Source organism: Episyrphus balteatus, chromosome 4 (genome assembly GCF_945859705.1).
Source record: "Episyrphus balteatus chromosome 4, idEpiBalt1.1, whole genome shotgun sequence".
Classification (NCBI taxonomy): Eukaryota; Metazoa; Arthropoda; class Insecta; order Diptera; family Syrphidae; genus Episyrphus; species Episyrphus balteatus.
The window spans coordinates 3,182,001-3,206,822 of NC_079137.1; the positions used below are offsets into that span (position 1 = coordinate 3,182,001).

The 24,822-nt window shown below is 29.4% G+C and overlaps 1 long non-coding RNA gene across 1 annotated transcript in view; it reads right to left on the reverse strand.

Moving 5' to 3' along the window:
* Positions 1–1,246: 1,246 nt before the first annotated feature.
* LOC129920075 (uncharacterized) overlaps positions 1,247–24,822 on the reverse strand; it is a 162,712-nt gene continuing 139,136 nt past the window's right edge. Inside the window, exons 2-3 of the long non-coding RNA XR_008773183.1 lie at positions 15,685–15,914; positions 1,247–1,357 (exon numbers count right to left, since the gene is read on the reverse strand). This is a non-coding gene — a long non-coding RNA (uncharacterized LOC129920075). The remainder of the gene's footprint in view (positions 1,358–15,684; positions 15,915–24,822) is intronic.

A 24,822-nucleotide genomic window follows, 5' to 3' on the forward strand; every position in this document is an offset into this window, starting at 1 on the left:
AAAAACTATTTCAAAATAATTAAAACAAAATCCCCTTATTTTTGTAGGTTTTTAATTTGGCGGTAGATGGCGCCCCACGATATTTAAATTGTTTTTCTCATTTGAAATAGGTACCTATGTAAGGTAATTTTTTTTTTCGTTTTTTTAGGCTGATAAGTAATCAGATAAAAACATTGAATTTTTCAATTAAGAAAGATCACTAAAGTTAGCTATTCTAAAGAATAACAAAAAAAAAATGTTAAATTCAAAAATATTCAAAATTAAACGTCATTTTTCTCAAAATTTCTTTCAAAACTGCTAAAGATTTAATACAACGTATTTAATTCTGATTACAAATTTTAAAATTTTTTGAGAAAAAAACCCAAAATTTGCTGTTTTTTTTTTCAAAATTTTGAATTGTGGTAGTGACCCCTGGAACTTGTTTAACCTGGAATAAATTTTACCCAATTATTATTTAAGGCAGGAAGAACAAAATGAAAGGGTGTCCCATTAAAACTTTGAAATTAAAAAAAAAATGTGATTTTTGTCGCATTTTTAAAGCGCACATCCTGCTTTCTTATGACGTTATCACGTAAAATTACACTGTGTTACAAAATAAAAATCATGTCAATTACTTTGGAAATGACCTAGCAACGGTTGTAGGTATAACTGAATACATCATACATATTTCGGCACTTGAAATTTTTCCTAGACCCTCAAAATTTCAAGTTATCGTCAAAAAACCGTTTTTTCATCGTTTTGAGATTTCAACGATTTTTTACTCAGCCATTTTTCGGTCAATTTCAGATTTTTTACTGTTCTTTTTGAAATGGAACAATAAAACTGTGTATAAAAAAAAAATTTTTAAACACAAAATGTAGCTTAAAACGGTCTCCGAACTCTAAAAAACTGTGAAAAAATGTTTTACTTTTAGATTGAGCCCATAAAATCTATGCTTGAGCATACATAATAAAATAAATATAAACCAACTTTACAGATAACCAATTTTTAATATTAAGGAACAAAATAACAAATATAGGAAATTTACTGCCTTTAATATCTCAAACAATTTTTAAACAACTAACGGAAAATGAGATTAAAACAAAAAAATTCCAAAACTGCCAAAAAGAGTTTTTCGCAATAGCAAGAAACCAGGGTTTGGGGGTGCTACAAACTTTTATATACAATAACATAAACGCCCTGAACTATTATTCATCGAACTGGTTTTTAAAATAAATAAAAATGATCTACTTGGATTGATAAGAAGGGTGTATTAAATGATTTTAATTTAAAATATTAATTTAAAAGTATAAATAAACTAAATACAAACGTCACTTACCGTACGAAAAAAACAAAATTAAAGAAAATTTCGGCCAACCTGCAAAAAAAAATTCACATTAAAAAATCATTTTCATCACTTCAAAGAATTATTTTATAATAAACATAATAAAATAAAAAAAAAATTATAATAATAAAAATTAATCATTTTTAAACAAAGATTACAAAATACAGACGTACTTAAGTACAAAATGCATAAGCCTGTTCACTGTGAACTCATATCTGCAAACCAAAACTTATTTCAAGACCTTGCTTCCAAGTTATCTGCCTGCGAAAGGGTCCTTTGAAAAATTGCTTATGTAACTAAAATTCTTAAGAAACTATAAGCTCTACAATTCTCTTTTAGGAATCCTATACGACAAATTTCGGTCGTCTTTCAATAATTCAAAAAGTGTTTTTTTTTTTCTTTTCAGCCAAAAACATCCCTTTTTCATAATAACGAAAAAAAAGAGTTTTTAAAAATACCCAACAAACTGGGAACAAAAAAAAAAAAAAAAATAAAAACAACACAAACATTTTTCTAAAAACCACTTTAAACAAAAATTATTTTTGAATTAAATTTCAATTCTAATCTTCTCCATAAATAAAAATATTAATTTAAAGATAAAAAACTAAAATTATTTAATTTTTAAAACACATAACCTGGATTTGAATATCAACCCTTTAGGCAAGAATATTTAAATATTTTACACACTATAAAATAGACCAAAAAAACAATTTAATTCCATACTTTATGTTTCACAAATAAAAATATGTTGATTGCATATCCGGAAGCTAAACTGTTTTTTTAGTTTTCTCAAAACATTACTTTATGTAATCAGATTTAAAAAAATCTTAACACAAAAATATTGTTTTTTTTTTCTCAACTCACATCTTAAACCCAGTTGTCAGGTATATCTCCATTCATAATCTTAAACCCATAACTAAAAGAAAGCACAATTCCTTAAGGGCGTACACAAAATAAGAATATTCTTCATTCTTTTTTTTTGGGCTTTTATTTTTGCCTATACCCTTGGGACACTCATACTTTCTTTCACACACTTAAAAAAAGTAAGCCTATGTGCGCATCATAAATAATATGGGCCATGAACATTATTGACCGTGACATTGTTATCTTTAATTTCACACTGCTGCTGGATAAGGCACATGATCATACGCATGAAGAATTTGAACACCAACAAAACCCTACCCTTCGAATAAATAGCAAAGTATTACTCTTATCAACCCCCCATTTTACACCACTGCATGGATGGATAAGTTATATCCACTGTTTAGACTCTTTGAGGGTAATTTTAATCAAGTCCAGAACATGGTAACTCTGAGTACCTATGTACTTAAAAAAAAAATCATAGAAATCTGCCAAGAAATAGCAGAGGCAAAATGGAGGAAGTCCCCATTTTAAAAGTTCCCTGTTAGATTTAAAAAAATCCTCTTTCCAGCAATTGGATCAAGAAACCTGAGAAAATAAGGACCTCCAAGGACATTTTTTATGATTTTTCTTGAGCTATTTTTTTATATTATTTTGTTGTTTGTTTCGACAAATCACTTTCTCCAGTTTTGAAGCAAACCATACGGTGTATAGTTACATTGGAGATTTGTTATAGAGATAACAGTCCACTACCATGCCGACGGGCATAAACGATTTATAACCATATCCCCAGTATAGCCACCTTTAAGCTAAGTATAATGTGTGTTAAAGTATTGATCATGAAGTTTTTCACGGATTTCCTATGTGGAAGAACGTGAAGGTAAGATTTTTATTTTTTTTTCCTCCTTTCTTATCCTGGATCTCTGTTTCCGAATGAAAAAGGATTACAAAACAACCCTGGTCGACTATATACTTTTTAAGTATAAAAAAATACATATTCCTGATGGTGGGGAGATAGGTAAAGGAAGATACAAAAAAATGGCAAAATAATGGTGCATGACTGGACTGTGTTTGTGTTTTAGCTATATCGTTTTTAAGGAAAACCAAAACAAAAATAAGGTCCTTCAGTATACAGACTGTGTTGTGTTTTCCTCTCTCCTGGTTGGTTTCCTATGGGAATTTCGGTCATAGCACACAGTACACAGGGATAAATACAACTATCTAGTAAATTTTATTAAAGCTTAAACGAGATATTAGCTTCAGACAAAAAAAAGAAGAGAACTTGGATATCTTTTAATGTGTCGTATATATGTTAGATGCGATATTTTGTTGTCGTAAGTACTTGTAATATGGCTTATGAGATATAAATGCAGCAATGTGCCTATAAATCCATGAGATTATTTTCTGATTTTTTTTTTTTCTTTTCGTTGTTGTTGTGTGTGTTTTCTGTCGTTGTTGGTTAAGTAATCTTGATGGAAAATTTGGTATGTGTAAGAAAAGTATTGATAAATTTACCACTAAAGACATTGGTTGTGACCTTTTAAAAATAGAATAACTTAAAGAGTTCTTTAGAAAATATTGGGACTGAAACTATTAAAATATTATTGATTGAATCAGAAACAAGTTGTATGAAAAAAGTTAGTTTTTATTTATAAAGAAAGGGTTCGATTGAATAAAACCAATTATATTCAAAAGCCTATAAGAACCTCTGTGAAATGAAATCTTATTGCTGATAAATTATTTTTCAGCAATTCATACATTTAACTTCGAAAAAACACAAAGCACCTTCAAATTAGTACAAATTTACAAATTAAAAAAAAAAAAAAATCCATCAAAAGAAGGGGTTACCAAATGCATTTTTTTTAACAAAATGTTTTTATGTACCTATACTTTTTCAGGTTAGGGTAACCCTCAAACCATGGACAGACTAGACTTTTTTTTATTAAAATGGCAACTGCTTTCATTTAGGTTTTTAATGTAATATGATTAAAATTTAATATTCTTGTATTAAAAATAAAATGCACGACTGGGTCGCACGAACTTGCTCTTATAGTTAAAGTAGCTTAAATTTTTAAGACTTTTTATATAGAAATTTGGAAAAAAAATAAAATTCGTTTTTTTTTTTTTTTAAATAAAATAAAATCTGAAACCAAGATGCATTTTTACAAAGAAAAATTTTTAAAATCGTTGGAGCCGTTTTTTAAAAAACTAATTTTTTATAAATAATTTTTTGGAAAAAAAGTTTTAAAGCCATTTTTCAACATCTAAAAACAAAATTTCAAAAAAATTCAATGTCCCGTTTTCGAAAATTTGATTTTTCAAAAAAAAATTTTCAAAATTATTTTAAAAATCCAAAAATTATTTTCCAATCTTCCATCGTTTAAGCGATAAATGCAATTTTCTAACGAACTGACACAAAAAAAAATATTTTGAACACAACGGCAACACCTACAATATTTACAGACACGTTTTTAAAAAGTCAGAATCTTATTTCTATCTGTAAAATTTAAATTCACTAAATTTAATCAAGAGTTTTTGAAAGAATAGTGCTAAACTCAAAATTTTGGAAAAAAACGTTTTTAAAAAATTTTAAATGGTTTTTTTTTACTTTTTCGTAGTAAAATATGAATTTATTTTTTGGCCATAAATATTATCAGTTGAATTCCGAAGAGGAAAAGGTAATAAATGTTACAGTTTTGAAAAAAAAAAATATAAAAATTACTTCAATTTCATCGAATTTTCTTGATAAAAACTGAATTTTTGCATTGAAATGATTGAATTTCTCAAAGACTTTGGCAAATAAGAACTTTTGCTATATAACTTTCATGAATAAGGGTAGGTATTGAATGCATAAAAAATAACTTTATATTTAAATGTTGAACTTTAAAAAAAAAAAACAAGTTAAATTTTTTTTTTAAACTTCTATTAAAAAAAATTTCTTCGAAAATGAAATACTTTTTAATTTTTTTCATAAACCGTAATACATTTTGACATTTCCTTTTATAATTTCAAATCATAATAAATTTGGCCAAAAATATTTGAAAATAAATACATTTTATAATACGAAAAAAAATTTTTAAAACGACACGTTAAAATTTTGTCAATAATTTTTTTTTTTTTCAAAAATCTGAGTTCAATTACCATTCTTTCAAAAGCCCTTCATTCAATTAACTTAATTTTAATTTAACAAATATGACTAAGCTTCTAGCTTTTTAAAAATGTATATTTAAATATTGTAGGTGTTGCCGTTGTGTTAAATTTTTTTTTGTTTAAAGTCAATTAATAAGAGAATTGCATCTATCGCTTGAACGATGGAAGCTTGTCCCTCACTCCCATATATTTTTTTTCCTTGAATTTCCTTGAAAATCTTTTGGCATCAATTAATTTATTAAATTTAAGATACATTTTTGAAAAACAATTTTTTTTGTTCACAAAAATCTATAATCTATAGCCTTTAAAGTATTTTTAATTACCTACGTTTAAAAAAAAAGATCATCAAAATCTAAGCTGGGTTCCCTAATATTGCCATTTTTGAGCTTTAGTTACTCCACTATACCTACGAAGATTTTGTGTTTCACTACAACGCACTACAAATTCTCTGTAGGTAGGTACTTAAAGCTGAAAAATTGTTCAAAATTATGATCATTTTCAAAAAATACTTCCTCCAATATTTCAGAACAGCTGTCATTCCATTAAAAACGTTTCAATACTACCGCACATGTTGGTGTATAATTTATAAATCGCTGCTAAATGTGTCACAGACTATTAAATCAATTCCATAACTCTAAATTCCATTCCCCCACAGTTTCGCTGCTTCTGCTCCGCACTGATGGACACATTAAAAGGCATTTCCTCTTCACATCCATGCGATGTGTGCGTTAATCCTTGCTTCAAACACAGGAAGCCAAATTGTCACGATCGTAAAACTCATCTTTAAAATGCCATCAGAGAAAATCCTTTAGATCCCTCACGCTCCAAACATTCATCCATCGTGTTGGTGTCTTTCAAATGTGTTATCGTTTTTTTTTTTTTTTCTTATATTTTTTGTCGGTTGTCTATCCCCAGAGTCCCGATCCCGGTCCCGAACAACTTAAAACTATAATCAGACACCCACAGTGAGCCTGAACAAGTTTAAGGTTGACCTAAAATGACGACAAAAACTAAAGATGAGGCTTTGTTCCTGAAGGCCTCAGCAATAATAATCCGTTTTTCCCAAAATCGGATTAGCTTCCTTTTTCGAGATACCTCCCGTAAACGTGTTTTTATCGAAAAAAATTCATATCAGGGCAAGGCTCTAGTACGATAACTTAGGCGCCGAGAATTGAAAACGGTTTTTAGTAGAGGTAGAAAGTAGTTTCCCTATTTTTCAATTTTCTCAAAAACTAGAAGGCATAGAAACATGTGGTTTTCAGTATTTGATAAGGAATTTATTGAGGTAGTTTACTTTATCAATTTATCCCGTAATGAAACCCAAAGTCTTGACAAAAATAGTATTCAATGTATTTTTTTAAACTTCTTTTTCACAATTGTTGACTTTGAAATCGATTATTTCGAAAACAACTGTTTAAAATAACTTGGTTTAAAAACTATAGTTAAGTGTACAATTCTAGCTTTTGAAAAAGGTATCATTCATAACTGTTAGTGTTGCCATTGTTTTTTAATAATTTTTTATTTGATTTTTTAGAAAATTGCCCCTCCCGCCTAAAGGGGGGGACATAGACCCTCCCTCCCAAAACAAAAAATGATTGTATTGAATACCTCTACTAAAAACCGTTTTAAATTGTCGGCGCCTTAGTTATCGTACTCGAGCCTTGCGTTGATATGAATTTTTCTCGAAAAAAACACGTTTACGGGGGGTATCTCAAAAAAGGAAGCTAATCCGATTTTGGGAAAAACGGATTATTATTGCTGAGGCCTTCAGGAACAAAGCCTCATCTTTAGTTTTTGTCGTCATTTTAGGTCAACCTTGAACTTGTTCAGGCTCACTGTGCACCATTACTAATTTGTTTTTACTTTCGGTGTCCTCATTTTTAGGTTGTTGGTGACAACTTACATTTTCTATTCCATAAATTAATCATATTTTTTAAGGAATGCATTTTCGAGAGAGTGGGAATCTGGGGATAACCATAACTTTACCCTTTTCATTTTTGAGTGTTGGAAGTTTTTCAAAGCAGTAGTGTGGTGGTGTGTTGGATCTGAATGGTTTTTGTATTTTTAGTTTTATTTTCGTTTTCTCTGTGTTTTCAATTAATCCCACCATTTGTTGGTGTTGCCGTCAAAAATGAACATTTTAATAGTCAAATTGTCTGAATATTAAATTTGGTCATGGTAGATTAAAATTAATGTTTCATAAATGCGTATAGTAGTCGTATAGTCGTTGGGTTCGTAGTGGATGGTGCGCGGATGTTTGAATAAGAGAGGTGGCTTTGGAATGTTCATTTATTCTCCTTGTTTCATTGTGTTTTTTGTTGTTGTTTTTTTTTTAAATATAGAGAAGATTTATTTTATTTTGTTTTTGTTTTTTTTTTCTGGTGATGAGATGAGCCCGTAAATTGGATTATTTATTTATTTTTCCACTTTTACACACATTTTATTTTATTTTTATTAAGTTTTTTGCTTGAATACATTTTAATTTATGTTTTGAGAATTGTTATGAGAGGGTTGAAATAATGGGGGCGAATAGGTATATATTGGTTATCCACATGTTATCAACGCTTGGATGGATCATAAAAATTTAAATGTGAATATTTGTAATTCAAAAATTTATAGCTCGATAGATATGAGGCAATGTTTCGAAGCTATATGAATTATATAAGTTTTTATACCGATTGAATATCAGATTTTTAATTGAATTGAATATTTATGATATATGTATAAAATGAACTAATAGAGAATTTTATACTTCATTTAAACAACAGCCATTGTTTTAGCGGTCCTTCAGTCAATTTAATTTTTTGAGTTTTTTTCCTAACAACTTCAACAGATTTGAGCGAGCCAAAAAAAAACGATATTATGATTTTTTTTTTACATTAGTGGAGTAACTAAAGCTCAAAAATTGGCAATATTAGGGAACCCGGCCGAACAGCTTAGATTTTGATGATCTTTTTTTTCAAACGTCGGTAATTCAAAATACTTTAAAGTCTATAGATTAAAAATTGCCGGTGTTGCCGTTTTGATTTTTTAAATTTAATTGAAGATTTTTGTGAACAAAAACAAATTTTTTTCAAAATTTTTTCTTAGATTTCATAAATTAATTGATGCTTAAAGATTGTCTAGGAAATTCAAGGAAAAAAAATGTATGGGAGTGAGGGACAATCTTCCATAGTTCTTATTAATTGACTTCAAACACAAAAAAAAATATTTGAACACAACGGCAACACCTACAATATTCAAATATACATTTTTTAAAAGCTAGAAGCTTATTCATATATGTAAAATTAAAATTAAGTTCATTGAATGAACGGCTTTTGAAAGAATGGTAATTGAACTCAGATTTTTGAAAAAAAAAAATATTGAAAAAATTTTAAAATGTCGTTTTTTAAACTTGGTCGAACTTGGTCGTAATGTAAAATGCATTTATTTTCAAATTTTTTTGGCCGCATTTATTATGATTTCAAATTATAAAAGGAATAACAATATGTATTACGGTTTATGAAAAAAAATAAAAAGTAGGTATTTCATTTTCGACGAACTTTTTTTAATAAAAGTTTTGAAAAAAAATGTAACTTATTTTTTTTTGTTAAAGTTCAACACTTAAACATAAAATTATTTTTTATTCATTTAATAACCCTTACTGTTGAAAGTTAAATAGCAAAAATTAAAAGTTCCTATTTACCACAGTCTTTGAGAAAATTAATTATTTCAATGCAAACATTCAGTTTTAATAAAAAAAAACCATTGAAATTGAAGTGATTTTTCATTTTTTTTTGCTTCGAAATTCAAATGATAATATTCACGGCCAAAAATTTTTTTTAAATAAATTCATATTTTATTAGAAAAAGTTTGGAAAAAAGTCATTTTAAATTTTTCTAATAACATTTTTTTTTTTAATTCTTAGTTTGAGGACCATTTTTTCAAAAAGTCTTGATTAAATTTAGTGGATTTAAAATTAAGAGATATGAATGAGCTTCTGGCTTTTTAAAAATGTATTTTAAAATATTGTAGGTGTTGCCGTTGTTTTCAAAATATTTTTTTTGTGTTTGAGGTCAGAATGTTAGAAAATTGCATTTATCGCTTAAACGATGGAAGATTGTCCCTTACTGCCTTTTATATATTTTCCTTAAATTACCTAGAGAATCTTTTGCTATCATTTGTTTTATGAAATTTAAGCAAAAAAATGGTTTTGTTAAAAAAAAATTAATTTTAATTTTAAAAAACAATATGGCAACACCGGCAATTTTTAATATATAGACTTTAAAGTATTTTTAATTACCTACGTTTGAAAAAAAAAAAATCGTCGAAATCAGAGCTGTTCGGCCGGGTTCCCTAATAATTTGCTTTAGTTACTCTACTAATTATTAAACCTTGGACCCTAATAAAGCTTTTGACCACTATTACATAGCAAAATTAGAGTACTTTTTTTCGGCCATACAAAAGTGACACACCCTAATGTGCATAGAGAAAAAAAGGGCACCTTAAAATAAAGTGCCTTAAAACTATACGATTTCCGCATAAAATAAGTGGAATCCTATTAAATTCTGTAAAATTTAGGGTGCACTTTATTCATTGCAATATATGAATTTTCATCTTAAAAAAACAAAAAAAAATAAATTTTTTAATATATCTTCAGACTTCAGCTTAGTTGCAGTTTATCATACTTTTTTCGAGCAATGAGATATGCTGATGGTAAAGCACTCGCCCAGAGATCCAACAGTTGTTAGATTGATCCCCAGTTGCTGCTAGTTTTTTTTTTTTTTTATTAAAATGTCTCCACATAAAAATGAGATGATTTTCCGCTTAAATTTAGCGGATTTCTTTTAAATATGCGCATTCTAGAAATTAAGATTTTTCCGCTTAATTTAAGACGGAAGTCATCTTATCAAAAAAAAAAACAAACATGAAGAAATCCGCTTAATTTAATGCGGAATCCGCCAGAAGCAGCAGAATACTACCAGAGGCTGCCAAATGTCGTTCACCGGAGCAAGTAACGAAAATGCGAAATAGTTTTGCCTTTTCTCTTAAAAAAGATTACTGAGCCTAGGATCTTCTGGTAAATTAAAAAATCTTTTTTGCCTGGACTGCGTCTCGTAGACCAAAAATTAAATTGTCTAGCTAAACTGCTTTTCGAAATTTAAAAACCTGCGTTAAAATAAACCCCCAAAAATAGACGATACACCGTCAAAATGAAAATATTCTCACAAGCAAAAAAAAATAAAAGTAGAAATTTTGTAGTCTCTTGAAAAAGGACTCAAGTCATAATCTACCAACCCTTAAAATATGCTAAATGAAATTTTCATGCTTGTCAATCAACCTGTTTGTCTCTAAAAAGAAAATCAACTTTTATTAGCAAAACGAAAAACCCGCAGTGCAATTTAATTCCGTAACTTTATCTTTTTTTCCCCTATTTGTACACCATAAACCCTCCAAAGTAACCTTCACACACACACCAAGACTCATTCAAATATAACTCGTAAAGGTGTCAAATATTTATAATTCGCAATTTCATGCCCGTTCCGTGACAACTGCCAACTTTCTTTGCAATTACCTTTATACCGAACGATAGAAGAAAAAACGCCGGGACACATTGTCTGGGGTGAATTTATCATAACACACACACAGCAATACGTAAGATAGAATAATATCACAAGGGTCTATGGGCTTACATGTTTGATTACGCATATGGAAATTACCATTTACAAGTTGGCTTAGCTTATAGTTATTTTTTTTGGGGGGGATCTTGAGAAGTTTCTCACAAAAGCAATTGAACGTAACCAAACTAGAAGACCGGAACAAAGTGAAATAACAGAAAAGATAACTACACACAAACAGACACATACAAAAAAAAAAGAAATACAAAAACCACCCACCCATCACCCTCAATAGTGATAGTGAAGTGAAAAATTAGAACTTTTTCCCCCTTTATTTTTTTTTTTTTGTCAAAAGACATCAAGTGACATTTTGACTGACAAGTTATATATCCTTCTTTTTCTCTCTCGTATTAGTCCTTATGGGTGCTTTGAAAAAAAAAATCCAAATACTTCAAAAGCTATTGGGAACAGCAAAAGCAACAACAAAAATACAAAAAAAAAAAAAAATAAATAAACAAACGAAACCAAAAACAAGCTACCCGAGCTGGATTAGCCCACCCTTCGTGCGTGACACGAATGACAATAAACAAGGATTACGAATACCGTTATTTTTTGTGTGTTATGAACCCCTTAGCCATAAGCCTACAGGCGAAAAATAACGTTCTAAGCTCTTAAACTCGTGTGCGTAGTAATAATGTGTGTGTTTGTAATAGACAAAAAAAAGGGTGTTTTGGTATATCCCACCGCATCATCATTTATCCCAAAATGCACAGGTGAGTTTAGTTTTTTTTTTTTTTTTTTGGCAAGGTGTTTTAGATTTATGTAAAAGATTGTGTGGAATTTGTAAGAATTTGGAAAATATGAGAAACATGTTCCAAAGACACATGTCTCAAAGAATTATGTTCCCGAGACTCAAACCTCCAAGACTCATGTTCCCAAGACCAATGAATGTCTCCAAGATACATGTTTCCAAGGTAGAAGATATAATTCTCCAAGCCACATGTCCCCCAGAAACTTGTCCCAAACACACATGTCTTCAAGACAAGTTTCCCCAAGACACATGTTGCCAAGACAAATGTACCTAGGACACGCGTTACCAAAACCTATGTCAGCAAAACACAATGTTCCTTAAGACACATGTTCCCAAGACGTATGTTCCCAAGACACATGTCCTCAAGTCACGGATCCATACGGAACATGTTCCTAAGTTCCAATGCGTTAAATGTGTGTTGCGAATACTTTTTCTATCTGTACTGTACGAATGTTTATCAACAAATCCCCATTAAATAGAAACACCCTGTTGATAATCTAGACTAGGAAAAAGTTAACTATATACATAGTTCAAAAACATAGAATCAGAAGCAACGTTAAAATTTATAACCATTGTGTATTTTATTTTTGCATGTTAAACTTTAGAGAATCATGTGGCTTGTGTTTAAATCTAGGTACCTACATAATAACAAAAAAAAAAGTTCTACCTTAAGTTACACAAAGAAGATGATTGTTTGTTTGGTAGAGTGGTTTATACCCACTTTTGAAAATATGTTGGTCGCTGAGGAAAATTGTCCTGAGTTTATTATTATTATTACCATTTTTTTTTTTTTTTTTTTTTTTCAAAGTTGCGCCTCCAACTCAAGTCTTCTCTTTTATTTATATAAAATATTTTCCAACCTCTCAAACCCTTTATCTATATATGTAGGTATATTATGTTGCTATCGTATAATGATTTTAAATGGAGCGAAAAGATTTTTGTACTTCCGCATGGATAAAGTGTTGAAACTACTCTCGACATAACTTTCCATTATCAAGAGAGTTCCAGACTGGTGCACAGCAGAAGCAGCAGCAGCAGTGGCAGCAGCAGCGCACACATCAGTTGTGGTTTGGGTTGGAAAGTGGCGATGTCTGTAATTGACAGGACAGTCATTTATGGGTTTTGTTGCAATCCGATGGGGTATTTTTTTTTTTTTTCTTTTTTGAAAAAAAAAAAAATCTAGGAGGAATATGGGTGAGTTGATACTATAGAGATGGGTGAGAAAAAAAAAAAAAGGTATAGACTCTGGTCAAAGTTTGTGAGCTGGGTTGGATTAACAAGTGAAGAGTGATAGAGTTGGACATTGGCGTAGGTTACTGACGTTTATGTCGACACTTGGAAAGATTTGTATTGACTTTTAGAGATTTGACTGTCGGTATATTTCGAAATACTATCTAGAATTTTTTTTCCATTTGGTTACCATAGAATTTAATACAGTAAAACCCGCTTAAGAGAAACCCTCTTAAGAGAAAAATCCGCTTATCTGAAACACTTTTGTCATCCCCAAAAATCTTTTTTTCATTTAAAAGAGGTTCGTTTAGGAGAAAACCCGCTTAAGTGAAAGAGAAATTGTGACATTTTGCCGTTTCACTTAAGCGGGTTTGACTGTAATGGGAAAAAATTGTACATATCGAATCACTGAAACGTCGATATTCATTCGCTCAAAGAGTCTTAGACATTCTAAAGGCTTAATGCGTATTATATTGATAATAGTAAAAATCTGACCGTCTCGTCTTTGCAAAACTCATCAATCTGCTTCACCAGATAGTAGATATGCCGTCTATTGAAGTAAACGGAGAAAGTTATAGAATTTTTCTTGGTGACATACCAAGTGAACTTTAATCCGCCCTTAAAAAAGCTTTTTCACAAAACAGGAGGACCGAAATGACGAATGCGTTTTTTTTTTTTTGGTTTTTCAAGATAAGGTTTTTTTTTACAATAGTTTTTCAGCAAACAAAAAAAAATTTTTAATAATTTTTTACTCATTTTAAACATGTTTTTGTATTAAAAAACCATATTTTGAATACAAAAATATTAAAAAATGGGAAATTTAAATTAAAAACTAATTCGTAGAGTCCTAAATTATAACTTTATCTTGGTTTGAATTACGGTATAAAATAAAGAACAGTGTTTTACCTCCCAAGCCCTTCAAAGCCAAACAAACCATTATTATGAAACAAAAAATTAAAAATGTCTCAAATTTTGTATTGATCAAAACTTCTACCCTTTTAAATATTAGATACTTACACTTTCTCAATACTCTAGACCTAACCATTTTGTATTTTCATTTCTTTAACGCGAAGTCAAAGCTTATCCGGATATTGCCTACAGCTGGTGCGTTTATTCCCCTGGGCAGGTCAAAAGAGGGTGAAAATTTTGCACATAGCAAAAAAAAAAGAAAGAAAAGAATCCATTCTGCAATTGAGTGCCATCGCCAAATTGGAACTGTCACTTGCAGCAATGAGGGATGAGGTGTATTTTTTTTTTTTTGTGTTTTGCTCAAGAAACTCAGTCGGTCAGATATCACCAAATCACTTTTTCCCTTGTGCTCCAAATATGTATATATCCAAAAACCTCCCTCTTTGGTGGCAGGCCAAAGCCAGACATCAGAGAGTGGAATTTATTGATACGGTTCCAAGAGTGTTTTTTTTGTTAGTTGTGTTGTTCAACACAAAACTGTACCTACCAACAAAGCTAGGATTTTTTGGGGGTGAGGGGTGGTATGGAATAGTGGCGCAGCTGTGAGTTTTGTCGCTTTCAAGTGATAAAGCGCATTGATTGAAAAATACGTAACCACTGAAGTGTGACATTGGTATATAAAAGGCTCAGTCACGGAAACAGGGGTAAGCAAACACAAAAAGGTGGTCAACCAAATGGCACACTTCCGGTGTCAAGCATTGATTTCTCTTGATTTGCATTTTTTTCGATTGATTTTTTTTTTTTTGTTAATTTTTTTTTTTTCAATTTTCTTATTTTTTAATTCGTGGGAAGGTGATGATGACGAACTTTGATCAAATTTAAAAACAAATGTTTTATTTTTAATAATAGCTTCCATGCGATTTTTTTTTCTCAACAACTATGCACGTAACAAAACCGAAATGGTTACGTATTTAATTTTTTTCATATCTGGGAACGTGCGTTCTCTCATATCTTCTAAACTACTTGTCACAATTTGTCAAATAAGGTATTATTTAGATCGTCTTTCTTGTCCGCTGGTTATAGGTTTCATAAAAATTGTTAAGATGTCACAACTTAGATGAAAAAGTCACGAACTAAATAGTTAATTTTTAGTCTGTAGTTTTTTAAAGGAGTATTCTATTCCGCGAAGGCTTCCTCTTTTTTTTTTTCGTCAATATCTACTATTTGTTGTATTTTTGAAATTCCTAGACTAATCTCAATTGTTTGTCTTCTTCAAATGCTATCAATTTCTATCAAGAAATTATTTCAAACATTGATTGTAATCTCTTAACCTTTACTACTTCCTCTTTATCTTCATTACTTTATCGTCAATTAATTACTTTGCTAAAACAAGTCTCAATTAAAAAGAAATCAACATAAAAACCCGAAAAACATTAAACCCTCTTCCATACACAAAAAAAAATTAAAAAAAATAACCCTCAAGACCGGAAAGGCCAAACAAAATGAAGTCTTCAGTCTTTATATTTTCTTTCTAAAAATCCTTAATTTGCACAAACTTTTAATACAGGAAGGGACTGACTACCCATCAGTAACCACCCTAATATCTGTATCTTATACCATTCGAATGGAACCATTGGCCTACAAATGCCCAATTTCTTCCGTATTTCCATTAACTCTCATTAAGTAAATAATTTCTATTCGTTCCTTTGATCTGTCATCCATTGCATGCCATTTCAAGGCGTATAGCGTACAGTACACCAAAGACAAAACAAATAAAGAAAAACCAAAAAAAAAAAACTTACCACTCTTTCTCTTATACACAAACTCCCACAAAATACTCTCTAACGTCTTTAATTGACTTCAGTGCTAATTATCCTTCAGCAGCGTTTGTGTTGAATTTCGTATCTCTCTGACATTATGCATCCAAATGACAATGCCACTGAACCGAAGGAGCATGATCCTTGAGAGAAAACCTAGCAACCTCGTCCTCGACAGAAGTCCATGATGTCGTCCAAATATACACACACTATACCTACGAATATATCACACAGTTAACCATTTTTAGAGAGAAACACAATCAAGCAGGAGTGTATGTTGTGTGATGTAGATAGTATGTAGTAGTTTGGTCGTAGTATAGAGTACACATAGTGATGCTTTCTCCCTCACTAAATGCATTAGCATAATTAATGCAGCGAAACAGAATCCTGTTCAGCATACGTAATTTAATCCTTCGGCTGGGAGATAAAAATGAAACTGTGAAAAGGATTAACACACAGGAACCAGGCCAAATAGAAACAACAAAGAAAGGAAATGAAAAAAAAAAAAACGAAACTAAAAGGAGTAAAAACCGGGTTGAAAAAAACTACAAATACCCCAATGGATAGAAGTGAGTATGGTATTACAAGAAGCGTTGCCATATCCTCAAAATACAGGAGCGTTATCTTGATTGATGATATTTCTCAAATTTTCGTCCTGAAAAAGAAATCCAAAATGCGATAAAAATCACGTTAATAATGAATAATGAATAATTAATGAATGAATAATGAATAATGAATAATGAATAATGAATAATGAATAATGAATAATGAATAATGAATAATGAATAATGAATAATGAATAATGAATAATGAATAATGAATAATGAATAATGAATAATGAATAATGAATAATGAATAATGAATAATGAATAATGAATAATGAATAATGAATAATGAATAATGAATAATGAATAATGAATGATGAATAATGAATAATGAATAATGAGTAATGAGTAATGAATAATGAATAATGAACGAGGAACTAGTCATACTGTGAATTTCAGAGAACGGAAAGGAACATAATTGAAGCAACATTTGTTAAACAAGCAACTTGAAATGAGAATAAAATAAAGCTGTAAAATGAATCATTAAAAATTCACGTGCATTCATTTCTGCTAAGTTTTGAAATACTTGAATTCTTCTAAATAAAGAACTTTTTTTTCGAAGAAGGTTGAAAAATTCACAGAAATGATTTCCTATAAATTTTTTCACTTCCACTTTAACTGAGAGGAATTCTAAGAAATAAGAATTGTGCAATAAAAAGTTTTGATTATCGCTCTTTATTTGATATTTCATAAAAAACAGAAATTCCAAGAATAAGAAACACTTTTTCGCTTTCTAATAATTCATAATATAAAAGTTTATTGTACGAAGCTGGCATTGCTCAACACCGCTACTGCAAGAAAGTAGGTAAGTTCATTTTATTCGACACGAATTGAATAAGTAGCTGTGGGATTGACATCCGCATACCTACTTCACCCAGGATTTTAAAAATGATGTTAAGACAAACAACAGTTGTTGGAAGATTTACCCACCCAGGAAAAACCTACGACCATCAACAAAACGAACTATACGCAAAAAAGGACACTCTGAATATTAGAACAAACATCAACAAAACAAAAAAATGAAAAAATTTGGTTTTGTGTCCAAGACGACAACATTGCTATCGAGGCTAACCATCACACAATGATGACTATGACAATGAATTTCATGATGATGATGATGATGCCTCCAGATGAGTCATTGTTCTAAGGTTTTCTTTCATCATCATCGTCAATTTTTTTTCACTCTGGCATAGTGCATCCAGATAGTTAGGGAGAGAGATTTAACAAAAAAAAAAAAAAAAAAAAATACCCTTTCGAATGCTATTAGGGCAGTTTAATCCTTCCACGAAAGAGCTTTAGTTTTCTTTTATTCATCATCAACATAGTTTTCCTTGCTTCTTGGTTGCACTTCTTCTTCGTTCGTATAGAAATAATCCCGTGTTGTCAGGAATTTTATGTTCTTTTCATTTTCAAATTATTTCAGCACGAATCTTTTAAGAAATCTCTCAGCCGAGGATTTTTTTTTTTTTTGTTTTAATTTTGTTTTTTTGTTCTGAGGTATGTTTATTTTACATAAGTTTTACAACAAAAAACATTAATCTGGATTTATTCAATTCAATTTTTTATTTTTTTTTTTCAATTTAATTCTTATAATTCTTTTGTTTGTGGAAAAAGAAAAGGATTTTATAGAGTAAATTGTTTTGAATTATTGACAAGTTTATGAAACTTTTGTTTTTATTTTTTTTTTTTCCCTTGAAATGAACAAAGGATTATAAAAAGCTATGAATTTAAATATCTCACTTGTTGAATGGATCAATCCAAGTCAGAATTTAAGTTCTTAGAAATAAACTGAATGATTTGCGTTAAATGCTTTCAAAACAAAAATTCTTTGAAGATAATTCTTCAGATTACAATTTTTCCGGGCAGGGAAATAAGGCCCAGGGCCATTAAAACCACTCTTAATTTGTGGGGAATGTTGCTTATGTTCCATTAGAGTAGGACATAAGCCCCACAAACAAAATGTAATAGTTATGTCCCACAAACTAGGAATTTTCCAGTTATAAAATTATTTCCGGCGCAGAAACATTAGGACTAGGGACAAAACGTCCACTTTTCATTTAAGAAGCTTATGTGCCACTTGAGTTAAACATAAGGCCTACATTTAATATGTAGCTTATGTTAAACTAAAGTGGGACAAATTTCCACATGGTTTTTTTTAGCTGGGACATAAGTCCCACTCAACTAGGAAATAAGCCCTACATTAATATAAGCCCTTATACCTTGGCAACTAAAATGGCGTTTTTGTTCCCAGTAAAATCCAACAAATTATGCGTCAAAGTTAAAGTCTCTTTATAATTTATTGCTCTTGAAAAAATAATGCTCTTAAATTCACATACTCCAATATTATATGCCATGAATTTTTTAACAAGAAGATAAAATTTGATTTTTTCTGATATTTAATTTAATCTCATTTCCTTTGATTAAATTCATTTTTAAATTAATACACGTGTGGTTGAAGAAAAAAAAAATTTCAAACTGCGAGGTCATAAAGATTTTGACATCTACCGCAATCTTCTTGCTAGCTACCACTCATTCTATTTCTCTCAACGTGACAATCGTTTGAAGGATGCGTCGTCGTCATCGTCATCGTCAAGATTGTTGCTAAGATCGTGCCTAATCAACTCAATCTCGAAAAAAAAATGAAAAAGAAAAACACATTGCGGTTTTCTTCTTGTTGAATACCTTCTTATTAGATATTATTATTATGGCCTTGTTCTGCGAGATTGATTTTTTTTTCCTTAAAAATTCAATTGTTTCTGTCTGTAAAAATCTACTTGTGAGATGTTTTCTCTCTGTGTTGTCAGTTCGATAAGAAATTTGTTCTTTGAATCTTTTTTTCTTAGTCAACAGATTTTTTGTTTTTATTTTTTTTTGTGTGTTTTAAAAGAGATACGAGATATTCAAACTTGAACCATGAAAAAAGGATATTATATTAGATTGTTGCTATGGAGAGAGTTGATTTTATGATAAATAAGCAGAAAATCGTTTTAAGTAAAAATTTAAAAATTGAAAAAGTCGTTGTCAATGGTTACTTCTTTTCATTTTTATTTGTAAAAATGAATGATTAAATCTATATTTTGGATTTATGGTTCCGGGTAAGTATGGACCCTTTATTAGATAACTTTACATAGCCTATAACCAGTGGACAAGCAAGACGCTTCTAATGGTACCTAATTTGTCAAATTATGATAAGTAACTTAGAAGTTATGAGGGAACAAACAAAGTTCATAGAAGTTAAATGGATATCATGAGCAATCGAATTCTTAACAAATCACCGGATAAACATTTTTCGTTGGGTAAATCGATATAAACTTATATCGGATGTAGAATGTAATTTTATAATTGATGAAGTATTTTGTCTGTCGTGACCTTTATTCAAATTTTTTATTTAAATTTCGAAAAAAAAAGAAATCTCACACAAAAAGTTGTATTTCCTATAAAAGTTAGTTTAATAAACACACGCCATCTTTTAGCAATCTTTTTTTCTCTTTTTACTCATTTTTTGTATAAAAAAACTAGCAACCAAGCTATCATCTATCTTGGCTGCAATTTCAACGATTTGCAAAACTTTCATCTTGATAGTAAAGTCCTTAGCATGTTTGTTTATCCATCCAACTTGATGGATTACCAAACTTATTTACATCACATCTTTTCTCGCATCCATCGTTATAGCTATACAGCCGGATACAAGGCATGCTGTTACCGCTTCTATATACAGTTGCGGCGCGCGATGTTGCATTGAAAGAACTCTCTAGAGCCATAATGCATTCTCTATGCACTTAGAGAATAATTTTTCATCCGTCTTGTAGAGATAGATCTACTGATTCTGTTCCTCATTTTTTTTTTTCTACTTTTTCGTACTTTTCCTTCGAAATCTGGATAAAAAAGAGCGAGAAGAAAAGACAAAATCAACAACAATTACAACAAACGAGTATCTATCATATACATATAATGTATCTTTTCACTCAATCTGCACGTTCTATAACTCCCACTTGACGAATTACAATAATTTATCAGACATTTTCTGTTTGAATAAGAAAGGAAAATAAAGAAAAAAAAAAATAAAAAGAACAACAAACAAGACCTTGTGTCTGCTTAACAATAATAATGGTTGCCATATTTTTCCCCATATATAAATTCCAGAAAAAAAAAAAATAAGATAGAAATAGTTTTACGAACAAATGAAAGTTAAAATTAGTTTCATCGTAGTTTTCAGTTTGTTGCAAACTGGTTTCAAATCACTTTTTTTCATAAAATAAAAATTTTAAAAGAAAAATTAATGACTAAAAAGTTTTATGAGCAAACGAATTTTTAAAATTTGTTTCAAACTAGTTGCTAATTGGTTGCAAATTGGTTTCAAATCGATTTTTTACTTTAAATACAAATTTTAATTGAAATTAAAAAATTTCACGAACTAACGAAAGTTGAAATTGGGTTCCAGCTAGTTTCGAACTGGTTGCAAACTGCTTTCAAATCAATTTAAAAGAAAACAATACGATAGAAAAAGGTGTGTAAATAATAAACTATTTTAATTGATTTCGAACTTGTTTCAAATTGGTGTTGCAAATTGGTTTCAAATCTATTATTTTTTTTTTTTTTTTCAAAAAAAAAGTAAGAGTAAGTATGTTTGACGAATAAACGAAAGTAAAAATTAGTTCAAGTTATTATTTTTTTTTTTTCAAGATAAAAAAAAAAATGAAAATTTTTGACCAAAAAAAGCGAGGGCTAAAATTGGTTTCCATCTCATTTCCAAGTGGTTACAAATTGGTTTCAAATCGCTTTTTTTCATAATATACAAAATTTAAGGAAAGAAATAATAACTAAAGAGTTTTACAAACAAACGAATTTTTAAAATTTATTTCAAGCTAGTATCTATTTGGTTGCAATATGGTTTCAAATTGATTTTTCTCATTTAAAAAAAAAAAATTAAAACAAAACAAGTTAAAATTAATAGCAAGCTTATTTCAAATTGGTTGCAAAGTAGTTCCAAGTCTATTGGGAGCTTGTTTCAAATCAATTGCAAATTAATTTCAAGTTAATTCAAAACATTTTGTATTCAATTGATTAAAATTGTATTCAAAATCGGTTGCAAATCAGTTTTTTTTTTTATATATGTTAAAAAATAAGAAAGAAACAAAAGAAAGTTAAAAGTGGTTTCGTACTAGTTTCAAAGTGGTTACAAACTGGTTTTTAATCATTTTTATTCCATTAAATCAAAAATTCAAAAGAAACAATTATAAGAGAAATACCTACATTTTTGAGAAGAAACTCCAATTAATATTGGTTTGAACTAGTTGATTGCAAACTGGTTTCAAATCTTTTTTTTTTTTTTCATGAAATAAAAATTCATACAAAAAAAATATTAAAAAAGCAAGTTTTTGACAAACAACGAAAATTTAAATTGTTTTCATTCTAGTTTCAAAAAGGTTGCAAACTGGTTTTCAATAAATTTTTTTCTTTTAATAAAAAATGCAGAAGAAAAAAAATAAGAAAAATAATTTTTTGAGAAACTAGTTTCAAATTTTAAATGAAATTAAAAATCTCAGAAGTTTAAGTTAGTTTCAAAATGGTTGCAAACTGGTTTCTAATCGATTGTGTTCAAACAAATTGGTCAGTATATTTTTCAATTTGATTGCAAAAAAACAAGTGAAATTTTCTATAAAAAGACAGCTGGTCACCATAACTATTAGCTGTAATTCCAACTTGGTAATATCCTTCCTTCAGACCAGTTTTCGCTCTCGTATAGTTCTGCAACTTGTTTAAGTATCAGAATCTGATCATTCTTTCAAGATATGTTACTTAAAAAAACAAAAAAAATAAGAAAATTCTTTTGGGAAAAATCAGAAAACTCCCAGAAGCTAAGAGTTGCTCTGAACCTCTTTCTTTATACGTTCGTATACCAGTAACATAGCTCTTGTTTTATAATCCGTTTTCTTCTAAGAAACATCATATTTTATACCTCGCAGCTTAGAAAGAAAAGAACTCATCTGCTGCAATGCGAATCCTTTAAGTCGCCACTTGTAATGAGGATATGAGGACGAGATGATGATATCGCTTGCTTGCTGTTATTTTCCACACAGATGATGCTATATACACACAAATCCTCAACATTTTCTAGAAATATAACCATTTTCTAGGAATAACCAAAACATGCGTGTTTGTATATAGAAAAGCTTTTAAAAGCATTTAGCATTCCAAGGGATTATAAAATTTTATGATGATAAAAGTCCATCACCTCAAAAACTCAACTTAACTCATATAAGTATGCATGAGAAACGAAGACAAGTCGAGTTATATGCAAGACTTATAAGAATTTTGAAATAATAATAATTTTAGAAAGTAGCAATGAATAAATAGGATCACCAGACTGTGATAAGTTATCATTTGTTTTTGGGTAGACAGTTGTGTTTTGTGGGTGTAGGGGTGTAAGTAATTCGTCTGACACAATGAATAAATTATTAGGAATGGTAAATTGTATAAATGCGACAACAGTGTTAACATTTTTTATCTGATGAATGAATGACACAAACAAATAAATTGACATTGTAAACACCTTCAAGGAGACTAAGGCACAAACTTGCTTATAAATAGTTTATGAAGATGACATTTATGGCGAGACTTAAGAGCAAACAAAACTTACTTGAGACCCGAGTTGTAAAAAATCATTTTATTATCAATGCATTTGCTCTTCATTACAAATATAAAAAAAAAATATTTATTGCAAATAAAAAAAAATCCATTGAAAAAAAAAAAATACTTATTGCAACTGAAAAATATTTGCATTAAAAAAAAGAATATTTTGCATTAAAAAAAAATTTATTGCAAATGAAAAAAAATGCATAGAAAATAAAATTTTTATTGCAAATAAAAATATTTTCCATTGAAAAAAAAAATGTATTGCAAATAAAATAAAATGCACGACTGGGTCGCACGAACTTGCTCTTAGAGTTAAAGTTGCTTTAATTTAAAAGACTTTTTATATAGAAATTTGGAAAAAAAAAAAAATAAAATTCGTTTTTTTTTTTTTAATAAAATAAAATCTCAAATCAAATTGCCCTCCAAAACAAGTATGCAGTTTTGATTGATATACTAACATGCATTTTTAGAAAAAAAAAAATTCAAAATCGTTAGAGCCGTTTTTTAAAAAACTAATTTTTTATAAATAATTTTTTGGAAAAAATTTTTAAAAATAAAATTGGTATGCCATTTTGTAGAAATCAGTAATCAAAATCTAAAAACAAAATTTCAAAAAAATTCAATGTCCCGTTTTCGAAAATTTGATTTTTCAAAAAAAAATTTTCAAAATTTTTTTAAAAATCCAAAAACTATTTTTTTGGAAATCAAAAAAAGTTTCGTTAAAATCAAATAAGCAGTTTCGGAGGTAATCGGATTTGAAAATAAACGGTTCTTTGGCAGGTACCGTTAATAATGATTTTCCAAAAAAAAATTGTTTATTAGAAGATAACCCTTAGCTTAAAACTAATATATGAATTTTTTAAACAAAATCGTTGGAGCCGTTTTTGAGATATTTCAATTTTACTAAAATCGGTATATGAAAAGTACCGTTATTTTTGGTCCAAAAAAATTAATTCCAAAAATCCCTCTGGAGAGTCGCCAAATAACGCTTCATACCAAGTTTGACATTAATCGGTCCATCCGTTTAGGCTGTAGCTCCTTATACAGACAGACAGACAGACGGACTTCCGGGACACACTTTTTTAGCATTCTCTACCATCGTAATGTCATGGAAAAATGTTATCTCAACTTTTTTTTTTTGTACGAATGCATAACTTGATATATGTATATAGTACCTATATCGCAAGTAAAAATTTCTGTATTGAAAAAAAAAAAATCAGTGCCAATTCGTCGAATTCCCTAAAATTTGGAATATTTGACCATACATTAGGTTCAATTTTTTAGTTTAAATAGATTATATATTTTAAATGCTAAATATTTTTATTTTTATTCCGAAGCCGATATCTTTTGACCAAAGTATCGAAACAAGTTTTGGTTTACAGATATTTTTTTTTTTTTTTCACTTCAGATTCTTTGATGTAGTTAGCTTAGAACAAACTTTTATCTACGAGATTTGAATTCACAGTGAACATGCCTATGCATTACGATAAAAAAAATTACAAATTTATTTTTTTCAAATTTTTGAGAAAAAATCAAGGTTAGCCCCTTGCCAAAAAAAAACTCAATTTTTTTTTGTTTTCTCCAAATTTATCGAGTGAGACCTCAAAATAAAGGTCTCTTGTAGCTATATTCATGGCTGAAAACCAAAAGTTTCTTGGATGTCTTGTTGCTGAGTTATTGGCAGGGATAGGATCTTGTGGACCTAAAAACTTAAAAAAAGGCAAAATAAAACTCCCAAAAAGGCATAAAAAGGCATTTATTGAGAAAAGAATGAAATATAAAAATTAATTGCAGTAATTTTGAACAATCATGAGTTTTTTTTTTAAATTTTCAGTTAACAAGCGCCTGCGATTGTCCCTTAAGAGTGCTCTAAAGGAGCTAA